Source organism: Bufo gargarizans, chromosome 4 (genome assembly GCF_014858855.1).
Source record: "Bufo gargarizans isolate SCDJY-AF-19 chromosome 4, ASM1485885v1, whole genome shotgun sequence".
NCBI lineage: Eukaryota > Metazoa > Chordata > Amphibia > Anura > Bufonidae > Bufo > Bufo gargarizans.
In genome coordinates, this window is record NC_058083.1 from 144,162,952 (window position 1) to 144,184,482 (window position 21,531).

At 44.6% G+C, this 21,531-nt stretch overlaps 1 protein-coding gene across 1 annotated transcript in view; it reads left to right on the forward strand.

Annotated features, from left to right (window-relative positions):
• MED12L (mediator complex subunit 12L) overlaps positions 1 to 21,531 on the forward strand; it is a 648,568-nt gene that overhangs the window by 272,608 nt on the left and 354,429 nt on the right. The gene's annotated exons all lie outside the window — the stretch shown is intronic.

Here is a 21,531-nt window from a genome sequence, read left to right on the forward strand (position 1 = left end):
AACTTCTCCTCTTAAACTAAACAGCCTCTAGAAAGGTGTGTTTCACATTTAATGGATCATGGGGCGGATGTGTATAGAATAATTGTCTTTGGAAAGGTTTTGTAACTTATTATTACTTTTTCTTCTTTTCAAATCCTTCTGAAAACCAACATTAGATCATTATCTTCTGCCAACATACAGTACATATTAAATACATGAAACTTCAGTATTTACCACATATGGAGCTTGAGAACATTCATTTCTATACTTTAAATCATGATGATATAAATTTCTGGCCTCAAAACATCCTTTGTATGGCATCCATGTGGAAAGGGTCATTAATATTGTAAGGGGTAGTGAACTAGGAACATTTTCGGGGCTCCAGTTTAGTGTTGGAAGGGAATCTTGATTGCCTTATACTCACTAACTATACCTACTGATGGATTATGATACCATGATTAAAGGTATGTTAACAGGTGGCACATTTGCTGTAGGAATATTTTGACTCTGTCCCATTCATCTGTTTAGGGTTTCCAGAAATCTGTACTGTGAAAATAACTTCAATCATTTGTACAGAGCAGATTTTCAGCTGCAGAACATTTGTGCAACAAATTAGCCATGTGAATACACCCATACATAAGTGCAGTAGTCATGAGTTTCGAAGCTTGGATCTCATTGTCACGGTAAAGAGCAGTGAACCCTGAACTTCCCGTCCCACTATGCCTACCTACTTGCACGATTCGCTCTAGGCAGCGGCCCACAACTGGATGACAGTCTCTTCCTAGATAAGTGCGGAGGCCTACAAGAAAGGAAAAACAACTAGTGACAGATCAAAACCACAGAGAAATTGCTGAAACAAACTAGCTGGGTCAAACCAGGAGAGACTAATATAAGCCAAATCAGAACCGGATGCAGTAGCCAAAACCAGAATACCAATTAAGGCAAATCAAAACCATTACCAAGTCAGAAGATCAGAACTAGGAGGATGAGTCATGATCCAAATTGTCAACCAATAATCAGAGGTCAAGGTCCAAGCAGGGTCAGAATACCAGGAGAGTCAGAATAATATCCAATAGAGACACTAGTGAGGAATCCGAAGGCACTTGTCACAGGCAATCTGTGGGCAGCAGGTTGCCTGTTTAAATATCCCGCACTTCCTGATCATGGGACATGTCCGGCATCAGATGAACAATGACATTAGCTCGCAAGGTGTGTTACCGCCACATATTGGCTGATTGGCTGGCAATTCCTGCACCAGAAAGCCCAGCATGTCCTATTTTAAAAGGTTTGGCCACATTAACAATGTATAAAGTGGTTGTCCAAATAATAATTTAAAAGTGTATGATCGCAGGTGATTCTGAATGCGGGGATCGACACCAATCAAAAGAACAGAAGACTTGAGCCCACTGTTTGACTGGACCATTGGTCATAAATGTGTCCTTCTGCCTCATACACTGTCTATGGGACTGAGTAGGTCAGTCCCATAGACATTGAGTGGAGCCGTAGTACACATATGTGATCACTGCTTCATGTCTCTTCAAGACATACAGGAGACTCAAGGCTCGAGTTCTTGTCATTGGAGTGGGTCCCAGCAGCATTTGGCCTTCCCAGCAACTATACATTGGTTACCCTAATTTGGCTTCATATCTGGAGTGAATCTACTGTAAAGTAGCACATACATACTAGGGATCGACAGATATAAATTTTTTAGAGCCGATACCGATAACCTGTGAACTTTCAGGCCGATAGCCGATAACTTATACCAATATTCTGTGCATTTTCATTTTTGAAAAAAACAAAAAACATTTTTTCTGTTACAGCATTCACCACATAGAAGATTTTTAAAAATATTTTAATAGTTTAATAGTTTGGACTTTTCGGACATGGCAATATGTGATATGTTTATTATTTATTGTTTATATATTTTATATGTAAAATTGGGAAAGGGGGTAATTTATACTTTATACTTAATATTTTGGTGGGTTTTTTAAACTCTTTTTTAAAACTTTTTATTTAATAACTATTTCCCCCCTTAGGGGCTAGAACCCTTGTCCTATTCAGCCTAATAGAGCTCTATTAAGGCGAATAGGACCTCACCCTCTCCCTGCTACCCTGTGCCTAGTACACACAGCAGCAGGGAGCTTACCATGGCAGCCAGGGCTTCAGTAGCGTCCTGGCTGCCATGATAACCAATCAGAGCCCAAGGATTACATTGCTGGGGTTCTGATCAGAAGCTGCCACTGCACCACCAATGAAGATCAGGGGAGGGGACCCTGTGGCCACCAATGATTTTAATACTTGGGGGTGGGGGGGTTGGAGGGGCGCACTGCGCCACAAATAATTTTTATACTGGGAGTGGGGGGGAGGGCGCACTGCGCCACTAATGCTTTTATTACTGGGAGGGCGCACTGCGCCACCAATGATAATTAACGTTTAATACAGGAGGCGCGTGTGTCAGTGGCAGAATCACATAGCCAGCACCCTGCCTCTGACAGGGAGCTGCAATCAGCGGCACCTGAGGGGTTAACTGCCACTGATCGCAGCTTCCTTTCATAGAGGCTGGGCGACGGCTATGCGATTCTGCACCCAGCCTCCTGTATTTGTATTAAACGTTAAAGAGGACCTCTCATGGGTCCAAACATAAACTAAGTAGCAGAACATGTCGGGGTTAATGCAGGGATTATATTTGGGCGCCGCTCCATTACGCCGCTGTGGCCCCCATTACCTTCTCCTGCACTGTATGCTAATCACTAGCTGTTAAGGGAAATATGGCTTTCACTCAGAACCTCATCCTGATGACCACACAAATATGCCTAATAATTGGACCCAGTGGTATTCACCCATTCAGTATGGCCAGTAGCATTGTGTCCCTTGTTAGCATATCTAAGGCAGTTGAACAACATCCTTTTGAGATGGGGGAAGATATTTGGGTGGTCACAGGGTGGAGTCTATGGTGGGGGGCTGGGACACAGCAAGATATAGGTGAAAGTTGAGTGAGGCTCGGGCTCTCTCTTCCTGCCAGCCACTGGACCAACAGCATTTCAGGAGCAAGCTAAGTTATATGTGTGCGTATGTGGGTATGTATATAAGTATAATATCCCAGTAGACTTTATATGTGTACATATAGATATTTGTAGTCAGCGTTTGTATAACCAGTTAGATTATATATGCTGTTTATGCAGGAGTCTCTATATCTACATATACTAATGGTCAGGTACTTGATGTGAGTTGGTTATAAGAGTAGATCCAGTAGACTGTATATTGGTGGACTCTGGATATACTGTATATACATGCACATTATTAGCCACATTTGCTTAGCATCCAGGTTGCGCAGGAACGGAGGTGGCTGTGTGCGGTTGTGTCCTCTATGTATTATATTATCTGTATTTCTATGTATAATGTCCATTGCTTTGTCATCTCTATGTTATCAGTAAACTATTTTTATATAAGTATCTGCTAGGGTTGTGTGTTGCTCCTGGGGTATATGAAGGACTGGAAGAGGTGTAATTATACACAGAATAATCGGGTTGTATGGGAAACAAGGGCAACATGCTAGGAATAGAATAGAAGGGATGGAAAACGGAGATATACATAAATCTCCAATTTCCAAGAAGCAAAAAAAAACTCCTCACTAGCATATGAACACCAGGAAGGATACATCAGCTTCTCTCCCTGGGCGTTCTTTCTCCCTGGCTGTAGCGCTGTCCAATCACTGCGCAGAGCGTCACAGTCAGGGAGAAGGTGAGTTTTTTTCTCTCCCTGGCTGTGATGCTCTGGGCTGCGATTGGGAGAAGGAACACCCAGGGAGAGTAGCTAATGTCTCCTCCCTGTTTTTCAGATGCTAGTGATTAGCATACAGCGCAGCAGAAGGTAATGGGGGTCATAGCGGCGAAACGGAGTGGCGCCCACATATAATAGTAAGTGCAGGGACATCCCTGCATTAACCTCTACATGTTCAGCTACTTAGTTTATTATGTTTGGACCCATGAAAGATCCTCTCATTGGTGGCGCAGTGTGCCCGCCCCTCCTGCCGTCTCTCCTCATTGGCAGCGCGGCACAGGGGGAGGGGAAAGAGCGACTCCTTCTCCCCTGTGCTGCTGAGGAAACATGAGCGCGCTCATGTTCTGTGATAGCGCGCTGGACGCATTCGGCATATCGGCATGGTTAGACAACCCCTTTAAAGACATACTTGGAAAACATTACATACAGCGCTACAGAACATACAGGGTAATACAGCACCACATACCTCTTACATCCAGTGACTTCTCTTCTCTGATGTAGATATTCTCTTTCCTCTTCTTCTCTTGTTATACCAAACCACCATGGTGAATTCTTTCAGCAGCACATCGTCTCTGCAGAGTTTAACAAACAGACATCTTACTATCCTACTTTTCCATCATCCTCCCACCTTCTCAACACCCCACCCTGCCACCCCCAATACTGTGTCCATTGTGCTGCCCAATACTTTCCTGCAGAAACAGTCCCCCTGAAAATACTGGTACCATGCAGATAGTGCATCAGTACAAAAACACCCCTTTATATTGTGCGCTAGTACAAAAAAATCCCCCTTCCTTTCAGATCAGACCCCCATATAAAACCCTAAATGAGATCCTCCCATCTCAAACCAAACTCCCTTTAGACCTCTATGTCAAACCCCATATAAGACCCCAGTTTTAGACCTCAGATCAGACCCCCATTAGACCTCCATGTAAGACCCTGACCCAATATCAGACCTCAGATAAGACCCCCAAATAAGACTCCCATTAGACCCCCAGACCCACATATCAGACCTCAGACCAGACCCCCATATCAGACCTTCAGACCCCCATTATACCTCCAGAACCCCAATCAGACCCCCAGTCAGACCTCCAGACCCCACAGTCAGACCTCCAGACCCCCAATCAGACCCCCATTAGACCTCTAGACCCCCCAGTCAGACCTCCATACCCCAATCAGACCCTCATTAGACCTCCACACACCCAATCACACTCCATGAGACATCCAGACCCCCAATCAGATCCCCAGTCAGACCCCTATTAGACCTCTAGACCCCCCAATCAGACCCCGTTAGACCTCCAGACCCCCAATCAGACCCCCATTAGACCTTTAGAACCCCAATCACACCCCCATTTGACCTCCAGACCCCCAATCAGACCCCCAGTCAGACCTCCAGACCCCCCAGTCAGACCCCCATTACACCTTCAGACCCCCCATTCAGATCTCCATACCCCCAATCAGACCTCTATTATACCGCTTATTCCCCCAGTCAGACCTCCATACCCCCAAATAGACCCCCATTAGACCTCTAGACCCCCCAGTCAGACCTCCAGACCCCTATTAGACCTTCAGACCCCCAATCAGACACCCATTAGACCTCCAGACCCCCAAACAGACCTCCAGACCCCCCATTCAGACCTCCAGACCCCCATTAGACCTCTAGACCCCCCCAGTCAGACCTCCAGACCCCTATTAGACCTTCAGACCCCCAATCAGACACCCATTAGACCTCCAGACCCCCAATCAGACCTCTAGACCCCCCAGTCAGACCTCCAGACCCCTATTAGACCTTCAGACCCCCAATCAGACACCCATTAGACCTCCAGACCCCCAATCAGACCTCCAGACCCCCCAGTCAGACCTCCTGATCCCCCCCAGTCAGACCTCCTGACCCCCCTAGACCGCTCTAGACCCTCATTAGACCTGAGATGAGCGAACTTTTGAAAAATTAGATTCGGCCACTTTTCCAAAGTTCGCCAACAAATTTGATTTGTTATGAATTATTTTGTCACGAATCGCTATAAATCAGGTATACCCAGGCTACTCTGCCTTAGGATACCACCATAAACGAGAGAAGAGAAAGTAGACAGGAGGCCGCGCCTCGTGTGTGTGGCTGTATAACAGTTTTATGGCACTTTATACAAGAAGCGCTTGTTGTGTAGAGCCACAACAGCTGTATGATGCTTTTGCTGGTATTCTCCCGTCCAGCGTGCGGGGTCCTGTACTGCTGCCAAGGTTCCCTTTCTCCGCCCCAGGTGCGGCAAGAGAGATAAAGTATTGAAGATAAAGAATAGTATTTTCTGAACCTTTTGGTCGGCGCTGAAAACAGGAGGCAATGTTCCGTGTAATTTTTTATAAAACAAGTCGATTTTTATTCTTTTGTCAACGCGTTTCAAGGGCGCACAGCCCTCTTCATCAGGACAAGCATATAATGAGTGATGTCAGAACATCGTCTACAAAACTACAGCCCTGCGCGCCAAAATACTGTTTAAAAAACGATGTTCTGACATCACTCATTATATGCTTTTATTGTCCTGATGAAGAGGCTGTGCGCCCTTGAAACGCGTTGACTAAAGAATAAAAATCGACTTGTTTTATAAAAAAATTGCCTCCTGTTTTCAGCGCCGACCAAAAGGTTCAGAAAATACTATTCTTTATCTTAGGATACCACAACACAGAGCAGCCTTGCTATGGGCGGTTGCGGCCATGCAGAAGTGAAGAACTGCCCGATCAATTAACCCACAGTTGCCTTTCATTTAATAATGAATACCGCACTGTATAGTCGGTCTTCATTGTTGATGGCTGCGGAGCACCTTAAAGGATAACTGTCATATATATATTTTTTGGAGTATTGGAGTGTGGTGATTAATATCACCTTGGTGGCCCTATTTCAACTTTTCACTGTGTATTCAATTACCCCTTAATTCCACATTTTTGTTCCCTCTACTGCCTACTTTTACCTGTGCTTAAAATAGTGTTGCTAGGCATGGTCCGTCTATGTGTTGAAGGACGAAGGACGCAGAAGCATGCAGCGTGCAGGTTCACATTCCTGACAGCCAGGGACTGTAAGTAAATGATTAAAGCCAGGTCCTCCCCAGCAGCTGATAACAGTGCCTGGGCTGTGTGCACCTCTCCCTGTCCCTGTGCTTGGCAGACGCTCCCTCACTCAGCAGAGCTGGAGAAGTAAAGTTGGTGCAGCGCAGATCAGGAAAGGGAGATCTGCCGTCTGCTCAGTGTATAAATGAAAGCAACATGTGGTAAGAGGACCCTTTGTGCTGAAGGAGATTAACCCTTTAGGGGGGAGGGCTCTGATTCCTAACTCTTTTGGGGGGCTATTGTTACTGGCTAGTGAGGGCAGGGGGGATTAGCCTCAGGGGGAGGGCAGTGGCGGCCATCTTAACTAAATTGAGAAATTGCAGTTTTATGCAGACTGGTTGCTAAGGGCTGAATCTTATTAAATATGGGGTAAGTCAGTCTAATAGTAACTGATTCTGGAATATCATGTTATTAGTATCTACATATTTGAAAATTTAAATGAGGGTCTAAGTGTGACAGTTATCCTTTAAATGCACCTTTAAACAGGTGTCGTTGCTTGTATGGGGTTTGGCAAATTGTTACTGTTCTGGCCTGCCTGGAAGAAGTAAAGCCAACAAAATATGAGGATGTTCATCATTAAGACCTGGACCGCCTAATGTTTGCAAACTGGATGGTATTGGTTGGGATGCTGAGCACTGAAATAATAAAGGATTCCGTCTTATTAGTATTAAATTACTTTTACGGCTGATGTATGGATAAGTAAATGTAGGAATAGATACATAAAAATGATGCAGATTAAGTCTCCCTGCAGTCTCCCTACACTCTCCCTGCAGTCTCCCTACACTCTCCCTACACTCTCCCTGCACTCTCCCTCTCCAATATTCTTTTCCTAATCGTTTTCAGCAACACTGTCCCTAGCACATGAGCACTTGCCGCTTCTCTCCCTATGCTGAGCTCACAGGACTAGTGATCGGTAGTTTGTGAATGATCATTCCAAAATGAACTGATCTTCTAAGTGAACTAAATGATTTAGTCCACCTTCCTGACAAAGGAACTAAAGCAAGTTGAAGGAGACAGACACTAGACAGGGATGATTCAGCAGCTCCAGCAGGATCACTGTCACTGTCACTACCACTTGCTTTATAGTCCTACTGCTAGAAAATTTGGAAAACACAATATAGACCAGCAAATACAAACAAAATGAAACAAAATCTCAAAATCACACTGCTTATGTGTGTGAGTAAGAGAGTGTTAGTGTACAGTTTGTGTGTAGGCTTATAAAACCCACCTGTTTTTTGTGATAAAATCCCCATCTCGGTCTAGAGGTCCAGTCTTGATGCTGGCTCTGGTTAGTAAATCTGAACTACTATGGGGGCGCTGCTGCGCTTAGTCTTGTACATCTCATTGAACTAGACTGACAGATAGCACCTTGGTGTATAGATAAGACAGGATCCTCCATTCACAATAGGTGATGGTCAAAGCTTATCTACAGTCGTGGCCAAAAGTTTAGAGAATTACATAAATATTGAAAATTGGAAAAGTTGCTGCTTAAGTTTTTATAATAGCAATTTGCATATACTCCAGAATGTTATGAAGAGTGATCAGATGAATTGCATAGTCCTTCTTTGCCATGAAAATTAACTTAATCCCCAAAAACCTTTCCACTGCATTTCATTGCTGTCATTAAAGGACCTGCTGAGATCATTTCAGTAATCGTCTTGTTAACTCAGGTGAGAATGTTGACGAGCACAAGGCTGGAGATCATTATGTCAGGCTGATTGGGTTAAAATGGCAGACTTGACCTGTTAAAAGGAGGGTGATGCTTGACATCATTGTTCTTCCATTGTTAACCATGGTGACCTGCAAAGAAACGCGTGCAGCCACCATTGCGTTGCATAAAAATGGCTTCACAGGCAAGGATATTGTGACTACTAAGATTGCCCCTCAATCATCAATTTATAGGATCATCAAGAACTTCAAGGAAAGAGGTTCAATTCTTGTTAAGAAGGCTTCAGGGTGTCCAAGAAAGTCCAGCAAGCGCCAGGATCGTCTCCTAAAGAGGATTCAGCTGTGGGATCGGAGTGCCACCAGTGCAGAGCTTGCTCAGGAATGGCAGCAGGCAGGTGTGAGCGCATCTGCACGCACAGTGAGGCAAAGACTTTTGGAAGATGGCCTGGTGTCAAGAAGGTCAGCAAAGAAGCCACTTCTCTCCAAAAAAAAACATCAGGGACAGCTTGATCTTCTGGTGAATGGACTGCTGAGGACTGGGGCAAAGTCATATTCTCCCATGAAGCCTCTTTCCGATTGTTTGGGGCATCAAGAAAAAGGCTTGCCCGGAGAAGAAAAGGTGAGTGCTACCATCAGTCCTGTGTCATGCCAATAGTAAAGCATCCTGAGACCATTCATGTGTGGGGTTAATTCTCATCCAAGGGAGTGGGCTCACTCACAATTTTGCCCAAAAACACAGCCATGAATAAAGAATGGTACCAAAACACCCTCCAACAGCAACTTCTTCCAACAATCCAACAACAGTTTGGTGAAGAACAATGCATTTTCCAGCACGATGGAGCACCATGCCATAAGGCAAAAGTGATAACTAAGGGGGCGTGGCCAGAAGCTGATATGAGCGGACGCATGTAGAGGAGCTCCGGACCCAAATCCCTAACTTCTACTTTATCCTGACACTTATCTGCCGCAAAAGCAAGTGACTTAAGCAAGTCACTGAACAGTTACTGCATGCAATATCTACCCGCCGTACATCGATGGTGGGTAAGCTGGAGGAGGTGAAGGTGGACATAGGCCTACTCCGTCATGACATGCAGGCTATTCGGGATCGCGTAAAAGAGACTGAGAACAGGATCTCTGATGTGGAAGATCGCCTACAGCCAATCCCCACGAAAGTGCAGGAGTTGGAGCAGAAGGTCAGCTTCTGGCAACAAAAATGTGACGATTATTAGAATCGTACACGCCGCAATAACTTACGGATAATCGAAATGCCCGAAAAAGCAGAGGGCAATAATCCGTGCGAATTCGTCACTACATGACTGCGCAACTCCTTTCCAGAGGCGACTTTCTCAGTAGCGTTTATTATAGAGCGCGCACACCGTGTACCCGCCAAACCTCTTCCACCGGGGACCCCACCGAGACCCCTGCTTGCAAGACTTCTAAACTCGATGGACAGAGACCATGTACTACAGATGCACGTACCAGGAGAGAACTCAAGTATGAAAACAGCAACATCATGATTTTCCCGGACTTTTCATCTGAATTGCAGAAACGAAGGGCGACGTTTAGCACAGTGAAAAGGAGGCTAAGAGAGAAGAATCTGCCTTACTCCATGGTGTACACGGCCCGTTTAAGAGTGGTGGATGGGGAAGTGAGACGATTCTTTAACAACCCTGAAGAGTCCACTGACTGGCTGGATGGAAGGGGAAAAAATGCAAGAGCTCCCAGATAAAGTTGTGGACAATTAAGTTTTGCTGACGGCATGGCAAGGAGAGCTGGGGACTTGAACATATTACCAGCGGTAACGTTATATATGTATATGTACTCAGCCTTTGGGAAGTTAGGCTAATTTTAGTCCCTGTTATAGTGTTCCTCCTATATTACTATCTATATGTATGACCATATTCAGACAGAGTCAGAAAAATGTGATAGGAAGAGAATGGAACAAACAGGACTATTGCTTCCCATGATATAGAAGTTGCTCAGTGCAAGCTGAGACATCCGAATAGGAGTGAAGTCACCCGCTGGCCTAGTTATCCGGGACCTGAACCGGCTCCCCGTTAGAAGTTGGGGAATGAGTTCCCGATTTAGTTACAGTCTACCCTCGTGCTACCGGTAAATCACCAAATGCACACCCCGTTTATTTGAAGTGCCACCTAACAAAAGGGGTATATATTTTTTTTTTCTTTATGTGCCGAGAGTGCTGTGTATGCTCCACAGATACACCATGCGGGCACTCACAGTTTATGTCAGGAGAAGCCTGACAGTTCAATTGTTATCTGTTCTGTGCTGTACCAGTCATGTTGTAGTGAAGGGAGAGGGACGAGTGGTAAATGAGGTCCTTAGCGTCAAATCATCATGTCAGAATTGCGTATAATGTCCTGGAATGTAAGAGGATTGGGAACTGCAAGGAAACGCACCATGGTATTCTCGGCTGTCAGGAATTTTAACCCACATATTCTATGCCTGCAGGAGACTCACTTGACAGCCGAGAATACAGGGCGGATGCAAAAACCTTGGATTCAATGGGCGCAACATTCATGTTATACGACTTTGTCCAGGGGAGTGTCACTAATGGTGCATAAATCCCTTAGATGGGAACTGGAACAGTGTCAGATAGATGCGGCGGGGAGATGTGTTTGTAGCGGCATATATTAATTGTACGTTGTATGTAATCCTTGGTGTATACATCCCACCACCCTTCTCCTTGCAGGTGATACAACAGGCTGTGAGCTTCGCAGCCTCTTATCCATCAGCTCGCATGGTAGGTCTTGGAGACTTTAATATGACTTTAGATAGGGAGCTGGATAGACACCATCAGGCAGGGAATGAGGATAATCGACTTCATAATAAGACGTCCCTAGCGGCACTATTAGAGTAGGTGGGTTGGTCAGATATGTGGCGCCTTAAGTATCCTGACACTAGGCAATACTCCTGTCACTCAGCCAGTCACAATACGCTATCGTGAATATATTACACCCTGGGTAACTCACATATGTGCTCCTTAACATACAATATAGAATACGGGCCTAGAGGTATATCCGATCATGCACCAGTGCAACTAAAACTGATGCTGGGTGGGGGTGCGATCAAACGCTCAACACGGATTAATCCTTTTTGGCTGACCCTGTTCAGACCGTCTGATCGCATTCCCGATCAATTGGCGGTATTTCTGGAGGGTCATGAAGAAGAAACAGACAATATGTTGTTGTGGGAAACTATGAAGGCATATCTTAGAGGCTGCTTGCGATCCACTATATTGTATATTAAAAAATCAGCGGCTAGACAGGAGGAAGGATTAGCAACAGAATGTTCAAGGTTAGAAGCAGCATATATAGCTGATCCCAGTGATGTAAATTGAGAGGCTTGGCTGACAACAGGGAGGCAATACTTAGCCTTACTTAAAGAAAAAGCTCAAAGGAAAATGTTTTTTTACCAAACAAACGTACTTTGAACTGGGCAATCAATCTAGTAAGCTTTTGGCCCACATTGTTATTAAACAAAACCAGACCTCCCCCGCGGTACTGCGAGTAAAGGCACTAGATGGACAGATACTGTCTGACCCAGAAACTATAGCGAGTAGATTTCAAGAGTTCTACAGGGATCTGTATGAGTCCAAGGTAAACTATGAGATAGAAGATGTCATACAATATCTTGAGGACCTGGAATTTCCTACTCTGTCACAAGAGGCAGTGGAGAGCCTGGAAGCCCCTATAACTGCCCTAGAGTTACAGGAATCCATAACACAATTAGCTAGGGGGAAAGCTTCAGGTCCTGATGGACTTCCCCTGGAAGTTTATATTAAATGCGCTTCCCATATCAATCCGTTACTGCTACGTATGTATGGAGACGCATTTAAGAATCGATGCTTCCCACCGTCACTGTATGATGCAACTATAGTTGTACTCTTGAAACCAGGAAAGGACACGGATGATTGTGGATCATATCGTCCGATATCCTTATTGAACATTGACTATAAGATCATAGCAAAGATTTTAGCCATACGACTTGGTAAGGTAGCCTGCACCTTGGTGCATCCAGATCAATCCAGGTTTTTGCCAGGTAGGTCCACCACTGATAACATTAGGAGGGTACAAGTGGTGACCTAGATTGGGCTCCAGAGGCAAGAAAAATGGGCCTTAGCGTCTTTAGACACAGCAAAGGCATTCAACTCTGTTGAATGGCCCTATTTATTCCAGGTCCTTAAGAAATTTGGTTTCGGCCCTAAATTTATACATTGGGTGGAAATGTTGTACAAGCACCCAAGGGCGGACATATTAATAAATGGGATGCTCTCAGAAAGTTTTAGATTGGGGCGAGGTACCAGGCAGGGGTGTCCTCTGTCACCATTACTGTTCGCCTTAGCTATAGATCCATTAGCTATGCGAATCAGGGCAGACTCGCAGTTTCATGGAACCCGAATAGGGGAGCAAGAATATAGAGTAGGTCTATACGCTGATGACATGGTGCTCTTCATGTCACAGACGGAGTTCACACTCCTTAGGGCGATTACTATAATAGAACTATTTAGCCAGTTTTCTGGATTAAGGATAAACTGGTCCAAATCGACTCTGTGCCCACTATATCAGATGGAAGATACCGTCGCCAGAGCGGAACTACCCATTGTAAACAGTTATAAATATCTAGGTATATACATAACAAAGGATGTCACATCCTATCATACCCTAAATATTCAGCCACTTATAACATATTGTAAAGAAAAATGTAGGGTGTGGCAAGGAATACCTCTGTCAGTATCAGGGAGAATAAATCTGATAAAATTGATCATACTACCGAAGTGTCTGTATATCCTACAGCACGCTCCATACTTGGTTCCAAAAGCATTTTTTCAGAAGCTTACCTCCTTGCTTTCGCCTTTTATCTGGGGTGCACACAGGCCCAAGCTGTCAATGGTGAACCTAACCCGCTTTAAAAAAGAAGGGGGTATGTCCTTGCCAGACATTCACTTGTACTACCTTGCAGGGCAATTGAGGAATATCAAGTCATGGTTATATCCGGAAGGTTCTCTCTGTAGCCAGGAAAAACGGCTCGCTGAATACCTAGGACTCACTAACCTATGGCCGGTTCTAGAACAACCGAAGCTGTTCCCACGTAAGTTATTACCAATTCATAGAATGGCAGTCCAGGTATGGACGGCCTGCAAACGGCTACATGATGTGGAGGCGGATCTATTGGAAACCCCGGTTTGGGATAACCCCATGTTCCCCGATCTGATGACACTGCAAGACAGAACATTCTGGAAGGAACATGGCGTTGTCACATTGGAAAACCTCTATAGTAATAATGTTTTCAATGATTTCGAATCCATGAGCCGTAAATATGAACTTCCGAGACAAGCATTTTATAGATACCTACAATTGAGACACGCTCTACAAACACACTACCGAGACACCCCAGTCCTCTTGTCCAATGATTGGTGTTATACGCTCTCAAGGACCAGGTGGCTTCATATCAACACTATATACTCACCTCTTAGACGTCAAGCGTACCCCGATGTTAGCATTAGATAAATGGAAAACTTTGATTCCCGACTTATCCACTGAAGATTTGGAGGATGTGCTGGAATCCCCCAGACCAGTGTCACTAGCCATAAATAATAAATTTATTCAAGTTTGTATAATACGCCAAAGTTACCTAACTCCGGTCAGACTATTTAAGATAGGTAGGCGTACTCACTCCGAGTGTCACAGATGCACGTCAGAGGGAGCTGATTTCTGGCACCTTGTCTGGGCATGTCCAGTTATACAATCATTCTGGGGTGATGTAATAAAACTACTTTCAGATCTCCTAGACAGCACAATTCCACTACATCCGAAAACTTGTCTTTTTGGAATATCAGATGAAACTGCATATTCTCATCACACTAGGATATTTTTGAGGGAGACATTATTTTTTGCGCGAAAGGCAATAGCCATGAGATGAATGGGTGACAGGGCACCTACCTTAGCGCAGTGGAAACAACTGGTTAACACTATCATACCATATGAGAACATAGTGTATAAGAACAGAGGCTGCTCGCCCAAATTTCAAAAAGTGTGGGGGACATGGTGTGGGTCTTCCAGGACTGCTTATTCTGTTCGAGGGTTAACCAAAGCTTTAAACGCAGAACAAGTTGGATAGATGTAAACTTTGAAAGGTGGGAAATAGGGGGTACAGGTGAAGGAAGCAGATCACGTGAGAGATGCAACATCTAGAATGTTTTGTTCATTTATATAAATACCTCTTGTCTAGACAAGAAAACGCAAGCAAATGGATACAGCACAGGTGTTTACTGTATTGTTTATTATGCAAAGTCAAGTAACTTCTATGGAATTATCGGAATTTGCTGATGTACATTATGTCATGTATTGTGTACAATGATTGTCATCATAATTGGCTTTGTGTGTTCAATAAAGCGAATAAAAAAATAAAAAAAAGTGATAACTAAGTGGCTCAGGGACCAAAACGTTGACATTTTGGGTCCATGGCCTGGAAACTCCCAGATCTTAATCCCATTGAGAACTTGTGGTCAATCCTCAAGAGGCGGGTGGACAAACAAAAACCCACCAATTCTGACAAACTCCAAGAAGTGATTATGAAAGAATCGGTTGCTATCAGTCAGGAATTGGCCCAGAAGTTGATTGAGAGCATGCCCAGTCAAATTGCAGAGGTCCTGAAAAAGAAGGGCCAACACTGCAAATACTGACTCTTTGCATAAATGTCATGTAATTGTTGATAAAAGCCTTTGAAACGTATGAAGTGCGTGTAATTATATTTCACTACATCACAGAAACAACTGAAACAAAGATCTAAAAGCAGTTTAGCAGCAAACCTTGTGAAAACTAATATTTGTGTCATTCTCAAAACTCAAAAAGTCAATGAGGTCCCCTCCTGACCATTGTGTCTATGGACCATGGGGCTGCTGTAAAACTATTTTCTTAATGCTTTCTAAATGCTGTTATGAACAGTTGAGGCAAGATGGCCGCCCCCATAATTATGTTCAGGGAAGAGAATAAATAAATCGGCAATCAGAAAATAAAAACAGATTAGAAAAAAGGAAATGTGTCGCTATCTGGTTTGAACTAATATACAAGAAAATTTGGAGACACATTTCCTTTAAACAACCCTTTCCGTATCTGTGAAGGATTCGCTTTTCCAGTAGTGCTGTGTAAAAATAGAAAGTGCATGCATATTAATATGCCACGTGCTAACCATAAGGACGCACAAGTGCTATAAAGTGTACATATTTTTATTTTTGTAACTGAGTATGCACAGGATGTGTTTTTCCTGAAACCACTTCTTCCATGAATAAACTGGTTACATATGGTTATATTGCTAGGACTCCTTGCAATTAAAGGCTATGGACATCGTTATTAAATTATTTTACATGTGTTAGTGTTTAACTTAAAGGGGTTATCCAAACCTGAAAAACCCACGCCCAATGCCCGGGCCCCTCATACCGAGAATACTTACCTGGTGCCCGTCTCCTTCCGGATCCCTCACATATGAGGTGACATCTGACGCAAGGAGGCAGGTCACTGTCACAGCCTGATATTGGCAGCCCCCCCCCGTCAACGGATGTTGTGATCTGCATACCAGGGAGATACAGCAACGGCTGTGGAGGGATCCGGAAGGACACAGCTGAGGTGTGTGTAATTTTATCCTCATCCCCCTCCCAGAGTATACCAGGTACTTTCCTCTCTCTACTCGCCTGTACAACTAAGTGATTCACCACCTCTCCTGCAGACTGCCCTGTGTGCTCTGTTTACTATATACACTGACATCATCATGTACTATATCCACTGACTCTATGAATACTTGGATGCTTCTCCCCTCTCCCCCCTCTGATATACTGTGTAAAACCTTCTTTCTCTCACTGCTGGTATCTTTGATGCTAAAAAGGGGAAGGTGAAGGGCGGAAAGAGGAATACAACCAGGGACAGTGTGCTTTTGGATCTATCTCAGAAACAGCAGGACAGCCAGTTAAGTACAGGAAATGCATAGACTTACAACAGGTAGGAAATTGGTAATAAACACTCTCTAGAAAATTGCCTAATATTGCATTTGAGAAGCAAATTAAAACAAATGTAGAAAAGTATTTTCAACTTTGAATATCAGACACCTGGTGTACAGCTTTAATAATCCCGACTTCCGTAACCACTTTTTAATGTGGGAGTCAGAATTCCATACTTCACATGGTTAGGACAGTATCAATCTACTGACTGGCTCCCTTCATTTCATGGTGAATCTTCCAATGATTTATCTGGCTGTGAATCGTGTAACATCAACTATCATTTAAATCATTGCCAACATAACATATCTTTTGTATGGGAGTGTCAGCTATAATAATGCCAGAGACCTGTGGGTGGCAATGTTGTCATAAAAGCAAGCAGTAACAGTGTAAGGCCTCCTGCACGGCACACGAATGTGTGCTGCCCGTTGCCGCATTGCGGATCCGCAATACACGGGCACCGTTCCGTGGGCATTCCGCATCACGGATGCGGACCTATTCACTTGAATGGGACCGCAAATCCGGAGATGCGGAATGGTCCCGTACTTCCGTTCCGCAAAAAGATATAACATGTCCTATCTATTTGAGGAACGACCGGATTGCGGACCTAGTAAAGTGAATGGGTCCTCGGTCCTCTGCGGCTGCCCCACTATCGGTGTTCGTGCATTGCAGCCCGCATTTTGCGGGCCACAGCACGGCCACGGGGCGCACACGTTCGTGTGCAGGAGGCCTAAAGCTGCAGTTTTACTTAATTCTCTCCAACAGGTTAATGTTTGCTGCTTACTGGGACTATATATTTTTTTCAAGTGTAGTAAAATAGAAAAGAGATGTTCTAGGGCTTGACTACAATAGTAAGGAGCCAGCTCATCCTTGTTCAAAATGCATCTGGTTACCACATGGATGGCGTTTTCATTTCTAGTGCACGGATCAAATCGAGGGGCTGTTTTATTCTAATCTTCTGCCTCTCTCTAGCTCTACCAACTCCTAAAATGACAAAAAATCGTTTTGTTTTTGTAAATGTTATATTATTCATTATACGTTCTGGGATATTCCTATTGATTTGCTTTATGTGTAAGGATAACAGATTGCTCTAGGTCATTCTTCAGTACTTTTCTCGGTCCATAGGTTGGTTTCTAAGGGTACGGTTAAAAAAAATCACAAGAATAAAACAAAACGGCAATGCTTGACCTTTTAAACAGGTGGTTAGTCATAACTTGCATAAGAGCTAAGCCAGTATCTCATCTGCAACTGGCTTAACTGGGTCAGAAGCCTTTGTCAGGATTCGGGGGTACTATGAAGGATATGGTCACTACCTTATACTTATACAGTCACTTAGTCACAAAGTCACTTAGCGATATTGTGTGCTTAATAGCATAACGCTGCACTCTTTTTCACCGCAACTGGCTTTTCCAATTGTACAGCTCTATCCTTATTATGGCCACTGCTGGAGAGGCACATCACCAGACTCGTCTATTAGCAGCCTCCACTTTGGACAGACTACTCATCTGCTAGTTCCCCAGCCTCTCTGCAGTGTTATTTAAAGGGAGGCCGCTGGCTTACTATAGAGCATTAAAGTGCACCTAAAAACTGGCGCACAGCAATTATAAATATTATGCAACTTACAACTCCATTTAGCCTCATCCACTTTTGATAAGTGAAAAAATGGTGAGCGTCGTACAGTGTGCAAAATGCAAATACATAATAAATGTGTCTCGAATGTTCTGCTCAAAAAAATTTACAACATCACCAGAAAAATGGCACACTCAGTTTAGTAAATATGGGCCATAATTCATAGTCTATTACCATGGAGACTGAAATCCAAATACAACACAAAATAGTAGGATTTTTTGTAATCTAGTCTGCTTTATCTGCAGAGTTTTATATGCATTAGAGTAATGTAAAAATGAGAAGAAGTGCAAATATTTTTTGGAAAAACATTCACAGCTTGAAAAGCGGACACATTACTGTACTATAGCGAAATTTTTTCTTCCTATTTTCCTATCTTTGTAATAATGATAAACATATTCATTAGTAGTAGAGATGAGCGAATTTCTTAAAAATTCTATTCGGCCGGTTCACCGTTTTTTTTTTTTTTATTCGATCCGAATATAATTGTGGGAAATTGCATTAAAAAACAGCTATTTCCTGCCTGCAGAGAGCCTTTATAGTGGTGTAGAACACTGTGCCTTGCAGTAACACGCATAGGGAGTCTGCTATGGTAGTGAAACAATAATGTGAGTCAGTATGACATGCAGATGACAGGCGTCGCTCTTAGACTCACTGCACACTTCACTTATTAACTGACCAAATAACTGACCAAAAATAAGTGTGAACTCAGCCTTACAGGTCAATGTTAGCGTCAAGAAGAAGCGTACTCCCTTTACACTGTCGGCAGCTGATTTCACATACTGTAGATGTCTACAGAACCTGTTCTATTAAACGCTTATACAAGTAGAGCCCCTCCAACAGAGTTGAGGTTGTCAGCAGTAAGTTTGTGTTGACATCACTGATTATTTTGCCCTTCCTCTGATCCGTCAGAGCAAAAAAATGGATCCTCTCTGTGGAGCATCTGCCTTCACTCGGTCAGCATTTGGTCAGTAATCCATCAGTATTGCTAAATAAAATAAAAAAATAGGAGTGGATCCAAAACGGAGATGACACGTGAATAGAATATTTGCATGTCTTCTGTGTTTTGTACCCACTACTGCTTTTGGCTACCAAATTATAAGCCAATTCTGATGCAAAATAGGGACCTTGTCATGCAGGCCTTACAGCTGTTACATAGACAGGATCCGTTGTGCATCTCATTTTTCCTTCCTTCTGACAGATCAGAAGAAGGGTCAAATAAATGATGATGTCAGCCAGGCTGAAAGGCAAAATAGTGGCCCAGTCATGAAGTGGGGAGGGTGGGAACAGCATGAGAAGTCCACTGAGTGGCCCTATGACATAGTGGTGAGGTGGAAGCAGCATGAGGAGACCACAGAGTGGCCTAATGGCAGAGTGTGGAGGTGGCATCAGGTGGAGGCCACAGAGTGGCACAATGACAATGTGGAGGTGGCAGCAGCAGCATCAGGAGGCCACAGAGTGGCACAATTACATTGTGGAGGTGGCGGCAGCATCAGGAGGCTACAGAGTGGCACAATGACAGTGTGGAGGTAACAGCAGCAACAGGAGGAGGCCACAAGATGGCATAATTACAGAGTGGAGGTGGCAGCAGCATCAGGAGGCCACAGGGTGGCACAATGACAGAGCGTGGAGGTGGCGGCAGCAGCAGCATCAGGAGGCCATAAAGTGGCATGGTGACAAAGTGTTGAGGTAGCAGCAGCATCAGAAGACCACAGAGTGGCAAGGTGACTTAGTGTAGAGGTGGCAGCAGCTTCAGGAGACCACAGAGTGGCAAGGTGACATAGTGTGGAGGTGGTAGCAGCATCAGGAAACTACAGAATGGCAAGATGACATAGTGTGGAGGTAGCAGCAGCATCAGGAGACCACAGAGTGGCAAGGTGACAAAGTGTTAAGGTGGCATCAGGATCAGGATACCACAGAGTGGCAAGGTGACATAGTGTGGAGTTGGCAGCAGCATCAGGAGACCACAGAGTGACCCGGGGACAGAGTGGGGAGGTGGGTCGCAATACCAGTACCAGCTGAAGATGGTGGGTGAAAGAAGGAGCACTTGGCATCAGATGTGTGGAATCAGGCGGGTGGCAGCATTAGAATAGTAGCTGAGGCAGGTAGCCAGAAGAAACCGGTATTTTTTGTCAAAGTGTTGGTGTGGCACCATGGATGATCTAGTCTGATGCATCAGGCATTGGTGGATGGAAATCCTGGCTGATCCACGCCTGATACATCTTGACAGGCGAGTTCTTCTTAGGGTAACTATGGCCCCCGCCACACTAAACACCCGCTCTGATGCCACAATACTGGCCGGGTAGGACAGCTTTTCCAGGGCAAACTCTGCCAGTTGAGGCGACAAATCCAGATTGGCTGCTCAGTAGTCCAGCAGATCTTCAATGTGGTTGCTCATCAGCGACTCTAGACTCAAGTTTCTGTTGATGGAGCTGGAATTGCTCCTACCCCCCACCCTGCTACAGCAGCCATGGCAGAGGAACGTGAGCGCAGAGGGCCCCGCCGGTCAGACCTGAGAGAGGATGGACGATGGCGCAGATAGGCAGCGGACAACTGACTACATAGGATGTCTCTATAGCAGTTTGTACTCCCTCTCCGCGGGTGTAAATAAGGCCCCTATTTTGGACCGGTAGCGAGGGTCCAACAAGGTGGAGAGCCAGAAGTCATCCCTCTGCCAAATGGTGACAATTCGGCTGTCACTACCAAATCAAGTGTGCATGTATTGGGCCATTTGTGCAAGTGACTCGGAGGGACTCCCTACCTCCATCTCCTCTTCATACTGCCACGGTGTGTCTTGGTCATCTGCCTCGTCTTCCTCATTGCCCGGTAGCTCCTCTGGCCGCTCCTGCTCCTCCTCCTGTGTAGAAAAACCACCCATTTCTTGGCACATTGCTTGTGATCGAATGTCCTCCTCCTCCTCTGGTTCAGCCCCCACAGGGCTCATGTGGTCGTGAGATGTAGTGTCCACGTCTCCATTCCTGTCATCTGTGTAGAAAAACCACCCATTTCGCTACACATTGCTTGTGCTCCAGTGTACTCCTCCTCTAATTCAGCCCCCACAGGGCTCATGTGGCGGAGGGATCTAGGCGCCACGTCTCTAGTCCACTGACCAGCTGATTTACCAGCATCTGTTCTAGGACAAGAAGCAGTGAAATTACGTTGTTCATCCCGTAGTTCTGGCGACTGATAAATAACGTGGCCTCCTCAAAGGGCCTGATAAAAACGGCAGGTGTCACGCATGAGCTGCCACTGGTTGACATCAAAGTTACACAGCAGAGTACTCCTGTCTGCTTGGATCATCAAGAAATCGTTTATAGCCTTTCTCTGTTCGTATATTCGGTCAAACATATGGAGGGGGGAATTCCAATGGGTGGAAA